At 40.1% G+C, this 19,113-nt stretch overlaps 1 protein-coding gene across 1 annotated transcript in view; it reads right to left on the bottom strand.

The window, feature by feature from the left end:
- The window catches only part of LOC110508746 (bone morphogenetic protein/retinoic acid inducible neural-specific 2), a 116,798-nt gene extending 115,101 nt beyond the window's left edge, over positions 1-1,697 (bottom strand). Inside the window, exon 1 of the mRNA XM_021589513.2 lies at positions 1,008-1,697. The gene's annotated coding sequence lies outside the window, so the exon portion shown is untranslated. The remainder of the gene's footprint in view (positions 1-1,007) is intronic.
- Positions 1,698-19,113: the final 17,416 nt, after the last annotated feature.

Here is a 19,113-nt window from a genome sequence, read left to right as displayed (position 1 = left end):
TATATTTGGTGAAAAATTGCATTAAATACCCCCTCCGATTGAAATGTCAGCATGATTCTAGTCTGCCAAAATCATGTGCAAAGAGGATTCATGAACATATGTAAAACAATAGACTAGTGTCCACTAGTGTCCAGTTCTTTCCTCCTACAGTGGTAGTGCTGCCTGTGGCCTTTGACGAGCACAAATACTTTGAGACACATGGCCATATCAAGAGGGAAGCACTGACCTACACACTGCCTCTTCCTTTCCTTCCACCATGCCCAGGCAGTTATCCAAGGTTCACACAGCGAGGAGGCAAACCCATGCAGTGAACAACAAAGCTGTGGGGTGGTTTTGTTAAATCTCTCAAAGCTTTGTTCTTGAGGTGCTATATTTAAAATGACTGGCTGAAGAATTCTCACTTGACCAGAAAGTTAAAGCACTGGGCATCTCACGTTTTGAAGGCACTTTCAATGATTTTGCAGCAATCTCCTGAATCTCTCTCTCTCTCCTCTGCTCCATTATCATACCCTAAGCCTAAGGCAGGGAGAGATCTGGACTGAGTAAGCCTAGTTGGAGATGCTTACGAACTGAATGCAAATTCACAGAGGAGCATGTATAAAACATAATATTCACAAATCCTCTGCTGAATATAGTAGCCTATGCACATCAAAATGCATGCGTCACAGGCTATAGGGGACACCCCCATTGATATGAGCTGTTTCAAATCACCAAAAAACTGCACACAAATTTAAAAAAATATAGTAATTCAGCATCATAGCACCTGAGTAATAATTTAAGGAGATAATTTAAGAGTAAACTAAGCGAACGTCTGATGTAAAAAAAAGGTTGATAATGAATGTACAACTTCTTTGGATAAAAACACAAAATCAGACTACTAACTCAACATTATTAATAATACACACCAGCCAGGTCACTGTGCAAATAATAACATCAATACTCAGGCACTCTAAAGCACATTACAAATTGATATAGAAGCAAGGCAAGCAATAGCAATGGCATCTCACCCAGAGTGTGAAGGGTGATCCTGTTGTCTCTTTCGTTGTGCGTGTATCCTACCAGCTAGTGAAGGATGTCAAGATGTTTACAGTCTTCAGACAAACTGGTGGAATGCAGCCAGCAGCTAACCGACAGCCTCCAGTCCCTGATTCACTTGCAGCTTCCAACAGGCAAGTTACAGAGTCGCTTATTATAGGATAATCCAGGCATTGTCCTCTCACTGCTATAGCCAAGTTAGTCAATGTTGGTTGCAAGTTGGGGTCCAAAGGTGCCCCTAGAACACTGTCAAGTCCTCAACAATACAGTGTATATTTAGCTTGAGATAATCAGCTGAGACCAAAAATAGTCACACCCAAAAAATATTTTAAAACTAAGGATGCATCTAAGATTTCAGAAATAGGAAACAGCAAGATAAAAGTCAAAGGTGCCAGTGTCCCCCAAGCCTCCAGGTCTTAATGATAATATATAGTGTAGCAGTCAGAAGAACCAGAATAAAATCCACACAAAATATCTCTTCTTTTCCTTTTAGGCAACTCTCCCCTCAGTAAAGAGCCTGCACCTGCTACCAAAGCAGAGAAATACAATGTACACCTTTTTCTGTGAGCCACACAGCTAAGCTTCAGCTGCCCCTGTTACAGTCATCACTCACTCTCAAGCCCAGCACTTCGGATGAGCACTGGACTGACGATTGCTCTTGCTCAAAGTCTTTCAGGAACACATCTCTTTGCACTGTCAAACCGACTCTTGTTGCCACGCCTCCCAGACGGTGATTGGTTGAGCTGAGCTCAGAGCAAAGTACAGGGAGGAGGGGTCGATAATGCAATGTGGAAGGAAGGAGAGGGACATGAGAAGAGGAGAGAGAGTGGGGAAATGGTAGGCTGGGGGTTGGGGAAGCAGAGGAGAGGAGAGGATATACGGAGCTCTGCAAGCCTGAAGGGACAGCCTGGCTAATGAAAGAGAAATGCTTCTCCCAATACTTTAGCCAAATTTGTGTGTTGCAAATTTGTTGTGACTCCTGGCAAACTGAATTCATACTGACAAAGTCCCTAGTTTCTGAAGAGAGATGCAGGTAACTGCCAAAATAAAGGAAACACCAACATAAAGTAGGGCATTGGGCCAACATGAGCTGCCAGAAAGGCTTCAATGCACCTTCGCATAGATTATAGTGTCTGGAAAAGGGGTTGGAACAAATTATTTTCAAAGTTCTGAACCAGTTCGAACCCCCCAAAAAGTGCCTGTTTAGAACGTTCCTTTCTCTTCCCTTTTAACCTCTGAAATTCCTAGTAATAAAAAAAATAATATCAGAATCCAATAGAAAATCCTATCAGATTTTAGAACCCATCCTATAGGATTTTATCCTAGGGGATAGAATCCTATAGCACCTCTCCTATTGGGATTTTATCCTATAAGATTGGTTCCAAAATCTAATATGTTTTTTTTCAATTGGATTCTTGTATTGGAATCCTATAGGACTGGTTCCAAAATCTGATTGAATCACTCCCATATTGTGGTGGTGTGTTGAAGAGGTTGAGAACCTCAGGGAATTACCGCTAGTGTAAGTAGGCAAAGAGATGAAGACACGAGAGAAAGACTGTTTCTCAGTTTACTTGTTATTTAACCATATTTAGCTGTGAGATTATCCAATAAAGCTACAGTACATTATTTTTGATTATTTGCACAAATTTCCTGCATGTGGACAGTATGTGTTAATAAACTACACAACCTCACGTTTTGCCCGCATCGAATTGAGGGTAATTAATAGAGGTCGAACGATTATGATTTTTCAACGCCGATACCGATACCAATTATTGGAGAACAAAAAACCCAGATACCGATTAATCCGCCGATTTTTTTATTTGTAATAACGACAATTACAACAATACTGAATGAACACTTTCATTTTAACTTAATATAATACATCAATCAAATCAATTTAGCTTCAAATAAATAATGAAACATGTTCAATTTGGTTTAAATAATGCAAAAACAAAGTGTTGGAGAAGAAAGTAAAAGTGCAATATGTGCCATGTAAAAAAGCTAACGTTTAAGTTCCTTGCTCACAACATGAGAACATACTGGTGGTTCCTTTTTAACATGAGTCTTCAATATTCCCAGGTAAGAAGTTTTAGGTTGAGGTTATTATAGGAATTATAGGACTATTTCTCTCTATACCATTTGTATTTCATATACCTTTGACTATTGGATGTTCTTATAGGCACTTTAGTATTGCCAGTGTAACAGTATAGCTTCCGTCCCTCTCCTCGCCCCTACCTGGGCTCGAACCGGGAACACATCGACAACAGCCACCCTCGAAGCATCGTTACCCATCGCTCCACAAAAGCCGAGCAGAGCAAGGGGAACAACTTCTCCAAGTCTCAGAGCGAGTGACGTTTGAAACTCTATTAGCGCGCACCCCGCTAACTAGCTAGCCATTTCACATAGGTTACACCAGCCTAATCTCAGGAGTTGATAGGCTTGAAGTCATAAACAGCGCAATGCTTAAAGAATTGCTTGGAGCTGCTGGCAAACGCACAAAAGTGCTGTTTGAATGAATGCTTACGAGCCTGCTGCTGCCTGCCACCTCTCAGTCAGACTGCTCTATCAAATATCAAATCATTGACTAAATTTTAATATAATAACACACATAAATAGGAGCCTTAGGTCATTAATATGGTCAAATCCGGAAACTATCATTTCGAAAATAAAACGTTTATTCTTTCAGTGAAATACAGAACCGTTCCGTATTTTATCTAAGCGTGGCATCCTTAAGTCTAAAAAATCCTGTTACATTGCACAACTTTTAATGTTATCTCATAATTATTTATAAATTCTGGCAAATTAGTTCGCAACGAGCCAGGCGGCCCAAACTGTTGCATATACCCTGACTCTGCGTGCAATGAAAGCAAGAGACACAATTTCCCTAGTTTAATATTGCCTGCTAACATGAATTTCTTTTAACTAAATATGCAGGTTTAAAAATATATACTTCTGTGTATTGATTTTAAGAAAGGCATTGATGTTCATGGTTAGGTACATTCATGCAACGATTGTGCTTTTTTTCGTAATTGCGCTTTTGTTATGTCATCCCTCGTTTGGCAAAGTTGTCTGTCTTTGTTAGGAAGAAATAGTCTTCACAGTTCGCAACGAGCCAGGTGGCCCAAACTGCTGCATATACCCTGACTCTGTTGCACAGAACACAAGAGAAGTGACAAAATTTCCCTAGTTAAAAGAAATTCATGTTAGCAGGCAATATTAACTAAATATGCAGGTTTAAAAATATATACTTGTGTATTGATTTTAAGAAAAGTGTTGATGTTTATGGTTAGGTACACATTGGTGCAACGACAGTGCCTTGTTCGCGAATGCACTTGTTAAATCATCCGTTTGGCGAAGTAGTAATTCAATGATAAATTAACAGGCACCGCATCGATTATATGCAACGCAGGACAAGCTAAATAAACTAGTAATATCATCAACCATGTGTAGTTAACTAGTGATTATGTTAAGATTGATTGTTTTTTCTAAGATACGTTTAATGCTAACTAGCACCTTACCTTGGCTCCTTGCTGCACTCGCATAACAGGTAGTCAGCCTACCATGCAGTCTCCTCGTGAAGTGCAATGTAATTGGCCATGATCGGTGTCCAAAAATGCCGATTACGGATTATTGAAATCGTCCCTAATCAATCGGTCATTCCGATTAATCGGTCGACCTCTAGTAATTACACATCCTTTTAAACTCAAATGAGTAATGCTAATATAAACATTTATAGTGATCACAATGACACAACATCGATTAAACACAACATCAATATCATTGGTTTTAGGATTTAGAATTCTACTATAATTTTCGAAGGCAAATCGCTGGTCTCACACCAATACATGGATTTGAGTGTTAAACTAGCAGCCAACCCTTGTCACTGTTGATACGCTATGGTGGGTACTGATTCCTTGAAATTAAATAACAAAGCAACTGATGTGTTTCCTTTGATGTTTCGGGCAACCTCCCAAAACTTCCATCCGACATTCTAGAATTTAGATGGCTGTCTTCAGCAAATTCTCTTCTAACCAGTGATATACAAATTATTTTCAGATTCAGTGTGGCCTTTGAATAGTGTTAGTTCAAACAGTGCATTCACACCGTTTTTCCCTTGCTCTATTTATTTCAAATTGATATCGATATGAGTGATTAACCAAATAGTTGTGTTTAACTTTTTATAAAAAGTTAGTCAACGGGAAGCAGCAACAGCATCATTTTCAATTTACATTTCAGGAATATAAATGGACTTTCAACATTAATGTCCAATAGTAATCTTCTTAATTCGGGTAAAAACTGCTGAATGAGTCCAAAAAAAGTTATGCGATATATTTATTTTGATGATCTACCAGAAATCATGAAAACAGGGTTGACTTGCCTATAATGTGGCACATATATTTAGCAATAACAACAAGATAAACATTTATCATCTGCTATAACACTGAAGTGACTCAAAAACTAGATGCAAATGGTTACAACTTAGCTAGCTATCTAGTCAGCTGGCAGGCAAAATGTGGCTAGCAGTAGTTTCTTAGCTTGCAGAAAAATAAGTGCATAAAATGCTGCACAATTGACAAAATACGACAGAAACTTTGTCAGGAAACACAAGGAAACAAATACTGTAACTTTACTCACAGTTCTTACCTTCACGCACAGTAACAGATAATAGATAATAATAATATTAGAAAACTGAAGATTCTCGGCACAGCCACAGGTGGCGAGCAGAACTTGGTAGTTAATTAACACTGCAAGCATGGGGGGTATATTATTGTGACCCTAGTGGCACAGAATCAAAGTTGGACTGCATGGAGATGCTTGGGAATATGGTCAATACGGGTGACCGTATTGTAGGGGTTTCAGGGTAGAGGTGTACATTTGACCTCCATCATCTACGATCTGACAATGGTAAATAAAATCTCTTAATTTTTGCCTAATTTTTTGTGCGGTCTTGCAGGCCTTCTCGTGCAGCTTCAACTGCGAGTACATTTGTAATTCAAGACCTGTCTTGAGTTGGGCTCTGGGGTGGTGCAATTGTCGAGTAAGTGAGCTTATGGTTGTCTAGGGGTATGGGTTGAGTGTGTGTGTGTGTGTATCCCACAACTGTTGCGAAGAAGTAAAAGATGTTAGGGACAATAGAGGATGATCCACAGCTATATATAATACAAATCGAGGTGAGGGCGATGGAAATGCATTTGGCAGTTAATTAATCTACTCCAATTCGGTAAATGGCACTGTGTGCTCTTTCCAAAGGATGGATCTCAGTCGGTTATGGGTTATGGGATACAGGGGGTCGAGGGTGGTCTGCCGGGCATTGGGATGACAAACCCAATGTCGAGGGTGGAATAGTAGGGACCAATTGGAGGTTTACTTAGTAGAAAGGCAAAGATCATGGTACAGCTTTATAGACACTCCATCATCATGTTACTTTTCAATGGCATGTTTACAAACATATATTTTGATAAATAGAATTGAAAGTTGTGTCTCATTATGGTAAGTGGTGAAATAAGTATAGACAGTTACAATTGTAATGGCCTAGCAGATAATAAGAAAAGACAATCAGTATTTACCTAAAAGAGAAGGAATATAATATTTATTGTTTACAGGAAACCCATTCAACAGTTTTAGATGAAGTACACTTCTATATTCTATATAAGTATAAATATACGTCTCCCATGGGCAAAGAAATTCAAAAGGGGTGATGGTTTTAATTAACAATAATTTTGATCCAAATGTGCAAATTGTCCAAACAGATCCTCAAGGTAGATGGATTATTTTAAATATGTTATTGGACAATAAACAGATATGGCTTATTAACCTATATGGTCCGAATAATGATGATCCAAGCTTCTTTGAAAATATATATACGAATCTATCAACTATACAAGCAACACTAGACTCTATTTTTATGGTGGGAGATTTTAATACGGTCTTCAATACCTCTATGGACCGGAAAGGAAATCACACTACAAATTATCACCCTCAGGCATTTAAGGAAATCATGAATGTTATGGATATATTCGAATTAGTGGATATATGGAGACTTAAATACCCTGACCTAGCAACACTTTTTAAACTTTTGGTGCCAGAGAGAATGGTATAAGAAAGGAGTCAAGGCGACTAGCTTGATTAAGCTAGTCGCCTTGACTACTTTCTTATACCATTCTCTCTGGCACCAAAAGTTTAAAAAGTGTTGATAGGGGACAGAATGCGGTCGGATCATTACATAATTGGCATATATATTACTCTTACAGAATTTCCACGTGGGCGAGGATATTGGAAATTTAATCAAAGCCTACTAGATGATAAATTGTTTAGAACTAGGACAGAAGAATTTATAACTGACTTTTTCAGGCATAACATAGGTACAGCAGATCCCCTTACTGTATGGGACACTTTAAAATGTGCCTTTAGAGGCAATGCAATACAGTACTCATCTATAAAACAAAAGCAATTTAGATCAAAAGAGTCCATGTTAACAAAGGAAATTAAAGGACTAACAGTACAGTTAGATAGCAATAAAAACGGTACTATAGAGGCACAGAATATGTTAGAGGAAAAACAAAAAGAAATGGAGGAACTTATTCAAGAAAGATCTAGTGTAATATATAAAAATAAAGCGAACTGGATGGAATATGGGGAAAAATCCACCAAATTATTTTTCAATCTTCAATATAGAAATGCTACTGGAAACAATAGAACACTGAAATATCGGGGACACCAGGCCTGGTTTTCATAGCTGATTTTGAACGGGCTTTTGATGAAGTACGACTGGAGTTTATATATAAATGCCTAGAATATTTCAATTTTGGGGAATCTCTTATAAAATGGGTTAAGGTTATGCATAGTAACCCTAGGTGTGAAATAATAAATAATGGCTACATCTCAGAAAGTTTTAAACTATCTAGAGGAGTAAAACAAGGTTGTCCACTATCGGCATATCTATTTATTATTGCCATTGAAATGTTAGCTGCAAAGATTAGATCAAACAATAATATTAAGGGATTAGAAATCCGTGGCCTAAAAACTAAGGTGTCATTGTACGCTGATGATTCATGTTTTCTTTTAAAACCACAATTGGAGTCTCTCCACGGCCTCTTAGAGGATCTAGATACTTTTGCTATCCTCTCTGGATTAAAACCAAATTATGATAAATGTACCATATTACATATTGGATCACTAAAAAATGCACATTTTACATTACTATGTAGTTTACCAATTAAATGGTCCGACGGAGATGTAGACATACTCTGTATACAAATCCCAAAGGAAAGAAATGATCTCACTTCAATACATTTTTATAGAAAGTTAGCAAAAATAGATAAGATCTTGCTACCATGGAAAGGAAATACCTGTCTATTTGTGGAAAAATCACCCTGATTAACTCCTTAGTTATATCACCGTTTACCTATTTGCTTATGGTTTTGCCTACACCTAGTGACCTGCTTTTTAAATTATATGAACAAAAAATATTCAATTTTATTTGGAACGGCAAACCAGAAAAAATTAAAAGGGCCTATTTATATAACGAATATGAATTCGGTGGGCAGAAATGATTAAATATTAAAGCATTAGACCTCTCACTAAAGGCATCAGTCATACAAAAGTTATACTGGTTCTCTAGTCAATTGGTACGAATGTCTCATCCTATATTCAGGAAGGGCCTTTTTCCCTTTATTCAGATTACACCTGCTCACTTTCGGTTGTTTGAAAAGGAAATAATCTACAAAATATCTTTATTTTTTAAACAAGCCTTAGAAAGTTGGTTGCAATTTCAGTTTAATCCACCTGAAAGGACGGAAACAAATAGTACAACAAATATTGTGGTTAAATTCAAATATACTAATTGATAAAAAAAAATGTATTTATCGAAGAAATGTTTAAAAAAGGTATAAATGTAGTGAATGATATCATAAATAGGACTGGTGGAGTTATGTCGCACATGCAGCTAACACAGACATATGGAAATGTCTGCTCTACCCAAAATTACAACCAATTAATTGCAGCATTACCACAAAAATGGAAGAGGCAAGTAGAAGGGGAAAAAAGTAAGGAACTTGTATGTCGGCCCTGTATTAAAGAACATAAATGGTTAAAGAAAAGTGTGATAAATAAAAACATATACCAATTTCATTTAAGGACCAAAAAACTGACAGCTGTGCCATATAAATTGCAAAATATTTGGGAAGAGATTTTCGATGTACCCATTCCATGGCGCATGGTTTATGAATTGATACGCAAAACAACGCCGGATTCAAAACTACAAATTTTTCAATATAAATTACTATACAAAATTCTTGCAACTAATAGAATGTTATATATATGGGGTATACAATCTTCCCAGCTCTGCAGATTCTGCTGTGAGGAGGCAGAGTCATTAGATCATTTATTTTGGAATTGTCCATATGTAGCTCACTTTTGGTCACAGGTCCAGGAATGGCTGAAGAATTGCAACATTTGCCTAGAACTAACACTACAGATAGCAATACTGGGTGATTTGAAAAGCCATAGTCAATCAATCAATAATATAATAATTATTTTAGCAAAAATGTTTATTTTTAATTTACAATCTGTAGAAGCTATGAGAATAGGAAGGTTCAATTATTTTGTGAAGCATGACAGCACAGTTGAAAAATATATGGCAAGTAGAAATCCGAAATGGATGATGTTGAGAGACAGATGGGAGGGGTTGAGTGGAGCTGAAGAGTTGGACTAATAACAAGATAAACAATGTAGGGCATAAGGGATCTGTAGAATGTATATAGGTTCGGAGCTTTTGTGAAATAGCATAGTTACAAATAGAAATCATCAAACTGGATGGACATCAGAAATAGAGGAAGGACTAAGAACAAACAAGAGATAACTATTGTAAAGTAGACTGTGTCTGTAGAGTGTGTATAAGATGTATGGATTGAAGGTAGAAGCAGAAGTGTTTATTAGTTTACTCCAATTGGGGGATTGGCGGAAGGGCTTGCGGGGAATAATAATAAAGGTATATTCTTTAAAAAAGTATGTATGTCTATATAGGTATGTGTATGTATATATGTGTATATATATGCATGCGTGTATGGATATATATTTTTACCTAAAAAATATGGGGGATTGGAAATGATGCAGACAATTACATTGGAAGCAACATTCTTTCCGCAATATTAAGCTGATCCACCCTCCAAAAAAAACCAAAACACTGCAAGCACGCGCTAGCTGTGACATCATCAGTCACTCTTAAAGGGACAGGCTTTCTTAAAGGTGAATAAAACAGAAATGAATATATAACTGTTGTTGTATATGTTGTACAGTATATGTATATGTTAATGTTGTTGTATTGTACTCGAACATTTGATTTACAATAGGAAAAAAGTAGTCCAACGGAATTCCAATATGATTCTGATAGAGGTGACACAAAATCCTATAGGATTGCGAGAATCGTAAAGGGTCTAATAGGATTCATTTTGATGGGCAGGTACACCCACTGGTAAAGATTTCCAGCTGGCAGGCAGATGTTGGAATAAGTTTCAGAGTGACTGTCACGATCGTTTTAAGGACCAAGATGCAGCATGGTATGTTTCCATCCTTTATTTTGGAATAGAAAACTTTAAAGAACAAAACATAAAAACGAACAAACGAGCCGTGACGCTAATATAATGCTCACAGGCAACTATACATAGACAAGATCCCACAAAGCACAATGGGAAAATGGCTACTTAAATATGATCCCCAATCAGAGACAACGATTAACAGCTGCTTCTGATTGGGAACCATACTAGGCCAACATAGAAATATAATTCACCTAGATAACCCACCCTTAAATCACACCCCGACCTAACCAACATAGAGAATGAAAGCTCTCTATGGTCAGGGTGTGACAGTGACAGAGTGAGGGCTTTGCATTGACACTTTGTTGTGATTTTTGTGGGACTGACAAAAAGAATGCTCGGATTGTAAAATAACGTTATTAGCCGGTTCCCATGTTTTGAAAATAACAGTTCTGTTCCAGAACAGTATAGATCACTTTAATTTACGGTTCTGTTCCTCAAATAATTGTGTTATTTTCTGGTTTTCGGTTCTGTTCCCTGAACCGGTTCCAACCCTTGGTCTGGAACTCTATTGGAGGGATGTGACACCATTCTTCCATGAGAAATTCCAACATGTTGTGCCTTGTTGAAGGTGGCGAAAAATGCTGTCTCAGTCGCTGCTCCAGAATCTCTCATAAGTGTTCAATTGGGTTGAGATCTGGTGACTGACAAACATACACTTTAACTCCTCTATGCTCCTTTGAGGCCCCTCTTTCAAAGTCACTGAGATCTCTTCTTCTAGCCATAGTAGCCAAAATAATGTGCAACTGGGCATTTGTATACATGACCCTAACCATGGGATGTTATTTGCTTAATTAACTCAGGATCCACACCTGTATGGAAGCACCTGCTTTCAATATACTTTGCATCCCTTATTTACTTAAGCATTTCCTTTATTTTGGTTACCTGTACATCTCCCTTTTTTTGCAATACACCTGAAAGTCAAATCTTGCCAGCCAGAACCCCATTACTCTCTGATGGATCAGCGGTTGAAGGCGCAAAAATACAGGTTTAGTTTCCCAGTTTCCCAGCTCCCAGGCATAGAGTAGTGAGCTATTGTAATCAGAGTGAATGAGGTGTTCTGAGGCTGCAGTTCAACAACAGCCAGATAGCTTCTGGGAGATGGTTTGATAGATAACTCAAGGTCACTTGCGTAACCCATGTTCTCTGATATTGTGAGTGAGACATCTCACAGTGGGATTCACCAAAATCTTCTAAGTAGCTCGAAGGACTAATCATACACGTCTGTCGGTGACACACAGGTTGAGTGGTGAATGAGGGAGCCCCTCCCCTCAAACCTAGAGCCACTCGCCTGCCCTCTGATCATTCTTGAGCAATACTCACACTCATGCAGGGGAATGTGTTGTGTTGAGTTGAGTCACTCATAATATCAGAGAACTGGGGTTACGACATCTGACAGTGGGATATGGCCAACTCCTGTATCGCACATGCTCTCCAAAGCCAAGCAGTCTCAATATCAACCTTCAGAGGCCTGACACTGAGAACAGTATGCGCCAATGAAGGCGCATTGACGTTTTAAAACCTTATAAAATTATGAGAGGATGCCCAACAAGCCGCATCACAAATCTCTTTTAAGGCGTGCCTAAGAACAGTGCCTAAGAGGTAGCCATACCTCTGGTGGAGTGAGCCCTCAGGCTGTAAGCCCTTGCTGTTATTTGGACAATATAATAGCTTCCACAATCCAATGAGACAACCATTGACAAGAAAGGGGCCTGAGGGCTGGCAGGGATGCACCCAGGTCACAAAGAGTGGCTCGCTCTTGCGCAAAGCTCTCGTCCTTTAGCATAGAATAATGCACAATGTACGTACTTGACACAAACGTCTAGCCTCTCCTCTTCCATAGAAGGGAGAGGCGGCGGGTGAAATCTACAAGCTCCAAGGCGAGACAATTGTACTTGCCGCTAACCTTGGGCATGAAAGCTGGGTTGGGCAACAAAGTGACCTTGGAAAATCCCCAGGCACACTGTTGGCACAAATGGTGAACTGAGTGCATGTAGCTCACTCACTGGCTTTGCAGACATAAGGGCGACCTTATGAGGGGAGATATTTCATCTCCACTCTTTCCAGCAGCACAAAAGGCAGCTGTGCTGAAGGATATTTAACAATACCCACTGGGCACAGAGTCAGTTCAACGTCTAGTTTTGATTTAAATTTGGTTGAGTTGTCATCTAAGGTGAATTCAACGTGAAATTAACAAATCATTTCACCATGTCACTCGATTTAGGTTAAAACGGTCTTCAAGAGCATGCTGGCTCAACCAATGATGTATATAAACCCTGTATGGCTGATGCTATGTATTGGCCATTGAGAGGTTTTGAAGTCACTGGTGGACCATATTGGTACTCCTCAGTAAGAGCAGTCCTCCATAGGAATGACTGGAATTATACAGTATATCTATTAAATGTTTAAAGGACAAAATTACATGTTTTAAAGTATTTTAATATGTTTTATTGTTCTGTTTATCTCACATAACATAATTTAAAGGTATGCATTAAGGTGCCTGTAATAGAATACATGTGGCAAAAATGAATGTAGACATTAATAAATGCATTTCTAGAGCTTCCAAAATTATTTTTACAACTGTGGGGGAGTGCCAAGATGGAAACACGGTGGCTTCAACACAGCGCCCGTATCAGTAATCTAGTGTATGTATAAATCATTGGTCTAGATCAGGGGTGGGCAACATTTTTGGCTTGAGGGCCACATCGTGATTTTCAAATTCAACAGAGGGATGCATTTCTTGGAGAACCAATTGTTTGTTAAAATCAAATTGCGGTGGCCTCCCGAGTGGAGCAGAGGTCTAAGGGTCACTACAGACCCGGGTTCGATCCCAGGCTGTGTCACAGCTGGCCTTGACTGGGAGACCCATGAGGCGGCGCACAATTCGCCCAGCATCGACCGGGTTAGGAGAGGGTTTGGCAGGCCGAGATTTCCTTGTCCCATCGAGCTCTAGCGACTCCTGTGGCGGGCCGGTGCGCATGCATGCTGACATGGTTGCCAGGTGTTTCCTCATTGGTGCAGCTGGCTTCCGGGTTAAGCAGGCATTGTGTCAAGAAGCAATGCAGCTTTTCTGGGACGCATGGCTCTCAACCTTCCCCTCTCCTGAGTCCGTACGGGAGTTGCAGTGATTGGACAAGACTGTAACTACCAATTGGATACAATGAAAGAATAATCTGGGTGAGAATCCACAGGCCGGATTGGAGTGGGCCCTACTTTGCCCCCCCTTGGTCTAGATAATTGACATTTAAAGGTAAAAAAATGAGATAGGCCTATGCGGACACCGGCATAGCAGATGTTTTGGTGGTGTTGGAGGTGGAACTATGTTAGAGCCATCAAATTGGTGAGCGATCATCTTGCGATCATTGTCATGAAGCCACACCCGCCCAACTCGTGTTAGGTGTTCAGAATGAGAAAATGTAGTTGTATACAAATAATTACACGCAAATTGAAAAATCATGACATGAAATAATGAAGATTTATATAATCCTAATTGAGGTGTAGATAACATCTCACATTCCAGTGTTCCAACTTGTAAACAAAGCTGCATGGGATTTCAGTTAATGTGACTAAGTGCAGCCAATAGCAATGTCCGCTTTAGGTATAATGCCAGGAGCCACTGAATTTGACAGCTCTAATGTAGTTGCACCTTCGATACCGCCAAAACAACCACTATACAAATGTCGGCTAAAGCGGATCTGATTGAATAGAGCCCATCATTTGTAAAAATTTAACAACCCGTTTGTAAGCTCTTAAATGATAACACACTCAGACGTTTATCTTTTCCAGTGACGAAGGAATGGAAGTCTCATGGTAGGGTGGGGTATTTAAAATGGGTCAATTTTGAATAAATATATCTCCTAAGGGTTTTTGCATTCAGGACCAAAAAGGTATTTTCTACTTCTACCATGGGCAAATGTGTATAGAAAGTTTGTTTGAATCAAAATGGGTGCCGTCAAAAAGTGATTGAAATCAAATGGAACTACCCAATAGACAAATCCCATTCCCCTTGGGAATTGGAAGTAAGTGACGTGCCCCCTTCATGACATGACATAACAAGGGCCGTTTTCACACCGTGTTCTGTCAAAGCCTATATGACAGGCCGAGATAGCGGCTAGATAGACGTTAACAGTGGAAAAAGTCTTCCCTCTGTCCAAAATGTCCTGTAGGAAGCATAAAACCCCGGATACAGAGCATTGGTAAGGAATTATCTGTTTTCGGTCACACCACTTCTCAAAATCGCACCCCTTATTTAGAGCATGTAGAAGGGGCCTTAACACTCTGGATAGTCTCAATGACTCTGAGAGGCAAGCCTGTCACATCCAGATTTAACCTCTCATGGGCCAGGCGTAGAGGGCCATGGCTTCTGGGTGAGGGTGGAAAATCTTTCCGTTCACTTGGGTCAGCAGATCCCTGCATAACGGGAGTTGCCAATGCTCGCCATGTTAGCAGGAGAATGATGTCCAGAGTTTACCTTCCCTCAAGGGCCTACCGAGATGAGGGATAAGCCGCTGAGGGCCCGTAGGTCTAGAATGAGGCAAACACCTCCCCCTTTTATGAGAACCAGGAAGTACCGGGAGTAGAAGCCGAGGTAGCTCTGTGTCGCTGGTATCGTCTTGATAGCCCCTTTGCTTAATAGAGAGGAGATTTCCTGCTCTAGTATGCCTGCTGAGTCGCCAGTTGCTACTGATTCCAAAATGAATTTGAAAACTTGTGGTCTCAGAGCAAACTGCACTCTGTTTGCCACTTAGGCTAGATCCAGGGCTGGTCTGCGCATGTGCACAAGTTCCCTGCTCTGCTGGTGAGTTGCCCACAGGTTAGTAGGACGCTCGCTCACCAGTGGTGCCCGATGGCGCGAGTCCCCTTTTCATTGTTTTTTCGCTCTGTGTCCTTGTCATGATGCCTGGATACAGCAGAGGCTTTTTTATTGAAAAGAGGAGTGTTGACACACTGGAACATGGGGACAATGCATGGTGGCGACTGACAATTGCTCTTCCTGCCCCGGCTGCTTGAACTAGAGCCAGGGGGAGATCCATTGCACAGCACTCGGGGATAGGGTGGATTCTCTGTGTCTTACATGAGAGTGAACGCATGAAAATGGGTCCCTGCACAAAGGGAAAGGTTTAAGGAGTACAGATGTGCACTTCCCACGTAGTGGGGGAGGGGGGAGGAGTCTGTGCTCTACCGGACAGGAGGCAGGCCAGAACACGAGCTGAACTGTTGGCCGCTCTGCCGCAGGGGGCATACCCCTAGGTTGGGCGCCCCCTTCCTCACTGCAGGGGAATTGCCCTCTCCCTGCCACAAAGCTTTGACTTGTGGTGGGGTAGGCCAGGTAGCCATGATTCCCGGATCTACGCGGCAGACAGAAGTTGAAAGCTTCGCACTCCTCCTTTTGAAGTTTGCACTTCTGCCGCATGGCAGCGACAACAAACAGTTCCTTTGGCTCGACAGGAGCGTCAAGGAAATCGTCTTTCTTCTTGTCCAACAGGCTGGACAGGTTGAGCCACAAGGCTCTCTCCCCTACCACTGCAAGACTCATGGAACTGCCACAGCCTTGAATGGCGCTTCTGGAAGCTCCGAGGTTGAGGTCTCATCCAAAAGGTCTGGGTTAAGCTTGCCAATCAATAGGGGATTGTGTATATCTAGCATCAAATTGGCCTAGTAAGTCAGTAGTACGGACGTAACATTCATCGCTCGGACAGAACAGCAGATATGTATATCTTTTTGTAGATAGACGCGGAGAATTAGTCCGTCTTACCAGGGAGAGAGGTGTCTGTCATTGACGATGGTGGCTTGTTGAGGCCCAGCTCATCCATGTCCTTGGCATTCATGTTGCCGTGTGATGTTAGCTACAACAGGAGACGAAAGAATAAAGCGGTGAAGCAAATTCTTACCCTTTCGGTAAAGTCACCCAACCCAAAAGACGAGAGCTGATAACCCTGCACTTGGCGGTGTAACCTTAACGTCACACTGTGAACAGTTCAACAGGAAACAGATCAAGTCGTGCTGAGAAGAGCTAAGTAGAACTTTTCTGAGGAAGAGAGGTGAGAATGATCAGAGGGCAGGCAAGCGGCTCTTTATAGTGCTGTCAAGACAACTGGAAACTCTGGGGGAAAAAACAAGGTCAAATTATGAAGTCAGTGATCTTCTTGGAATTCAGAGTTTGATGACCGTTCGATGACCGTTCAAATAATTTTTCCCAGTCTGAGCTCTTATTTTGAACGCAGCATTAGTATGAGGGAAGGAGCTCCCTCATCCTCCACTTACCTGTCTCCGACAGGCACGTATGATTGGTCTTTCGAGCTACTGAGGAGATTCTGGTAAATCCCACTGTGAGATGTTGAAACAAATAATTGAAAGGGAACTAAATTATTATACGGTAGGTCTTGTGTGGGCTTGATAAGGAGGCAACATGCGGATTCTATTTTAACAACCCAATATAGACAACGTTGGATCAGTGCTGCTTTTGAAATGAACACTACTTGTCCCCTGAACAAATGAGGGATTAAAGCAGAGATCTGTAGTACATTAGATGGTTGATTGGAGGAAGTGAGCTGTTGACAGCAACACATTGAAATCCAAAGGATATATTTGTCTTTTTTCTCAAAGCTGAGATGTATCCACCCACAGTTGTCTATATATTTAGAACTGTTAGGCTTTTTGTGTATTGGACAGCAAGAGCCTTTCCCAAGCATAAAATACTAATGCCAGCCTAATAATATTCATGTTTCATATAATACATATATCCCATATAATATATATATAATATATATATAGTTTCGTAAATGTGTGATATTTCACATACATTTCTGAAGTGTTATGAGTCCCATAAGAAAGTAATTTAAATGAACTTAAATACAGGTATTGACATTTTATCTCAGAATTTACTCGATAAACACAGCACGGTAAGAGTGGCTGTAGGGATATTTCCTCCAATAGATAATGAATCAAATAAAGGTGGATGTAGCCTGGTGATTAAGAGCATTGGGCCAGTAACCAAAAGGTTGCTGGTTCAAATCCCTGACCAACTAGGTGAAACATCTGACCATGTGCCCTTTGAGCAAGGCACATAACCCTAATTGCTTCTATAAGTCGCTGTGGATAAAAGTGTCTACTAAATGACTAAGATGTAACATGTAGAAACAAGCTTGTGTCAATACCTCTGTCTCCTTGGTCTATTGCCCTCCCAATGTCATGGCAATAAGACAATTAAGGTGTATAAATATGTAAATATGTCAACATCTCAGAAGGAGTTGGGTAATGACATTTCCTGCCCTCATTTGGCTAATCCCCAAGTCACCCCCAAATTAGAAACCTTAATGACAACCAATAAGCCACAGATGGTCAAACTCCAGGGTACAGAAGCCTTCTGATCTTTCTGCTTCTTGTGGCATCATTTTACATGCCAACAATACATTACCTTGCCAGATGCTATTGGCCCAAGGGGGTGATCATGCCCATAACTAGAAGGTCAGGCCTTTGTGGTATGTTTAAGAGAGCTCTTGCCACCCCTTCTACACTCTGAGAGTGGGTTGCTTGGAGACTCAGGTAATCCATCCGGGGAGGCCATGTGGCAGATGTATCCCATTGCAATTCGTCTTCTGAAGTTGACATATAAAAAATTCAAAGGGTACAATCTCTTGAGAGGGACCTGGCAAGCTTCCATTTTGAATGAGGACACTGTTTAAAGGGCTAGTTGACTCAAATTTGTTTTTTGTTAATCCTTTTTTTATTTTAGCAGTCATGGGCCAGGAAATACTGTAAATACAGGCTTTCATTATTTTTGCTCCAGGCTCTGCCACAATGGGCACATCTAGACACTCTCTAAATCAGCAATATTGACCAGAACTGAAAATGGTTGTAGAGTTCACTCAAAAATGTTATATTGCATGTTATCTTTGTGTTATTATTGTTTAAGGCAGGTGTCTCAGGTCACCCAATTATAATCATCTTAGTCGTTGCTGTACCGTATTTGTTCATATTGTCTTTTTCCAGTTGCTACTCAAAGTGAGTGTCATTCTGAAAGGGAATAGCATGTCAGTCTCATAAAACTTCAACGTATTCTGGGGGAGAAAACCTCATTATATATCTGGATTAAATATTAATGCCCATAACATATTTATATATTACCACTAGGTTTTATGAAAATTCAGCGATTTGGTTAACCATCTGAAATACCTAATTGAGTTCCATCCTTATTTTTAGGTATTTCAAGGATTTTGCTTTTTTTTTTACTCAAATGGTTTAAAGACATAGTGGTTATATGTACTTTTTCAGAAAAATACACTTGCTGTTGGCTACACATTTTACATACCTAGTGGCATTATCTTTTTGAAGAAGTTGAGGTGTAGATATAGGTTTGATAGCAAATGAAACACCCAATTTATTTGGTAGTCAAAATGAACCATGTAAACAACAGGATATATATGAGAACAGAGTAGCCTACTGTATTGGTTAAGGTTTGAGAACAAAATCAAATTATCTCATT

This window comes from Oncorhynchus mykiss, chromosome 28, assembly GCF_013265735.2.
Source record: "Oncorhynchus mykiss isolate Arlee chromosome 28, USDA_OmykA_1.1, whole genome shotgun sequence".
Taxonomy (NCBI): Eukaryota; Metazoa; Chordata; class Actinopteri; order Salmoniformes; family Salmonidae; genus Oncorhynchus; species Oncorhynchus mykiss.
This window is presented reverse-complemented; position numbering and strand designations above follow the sequence as displayed.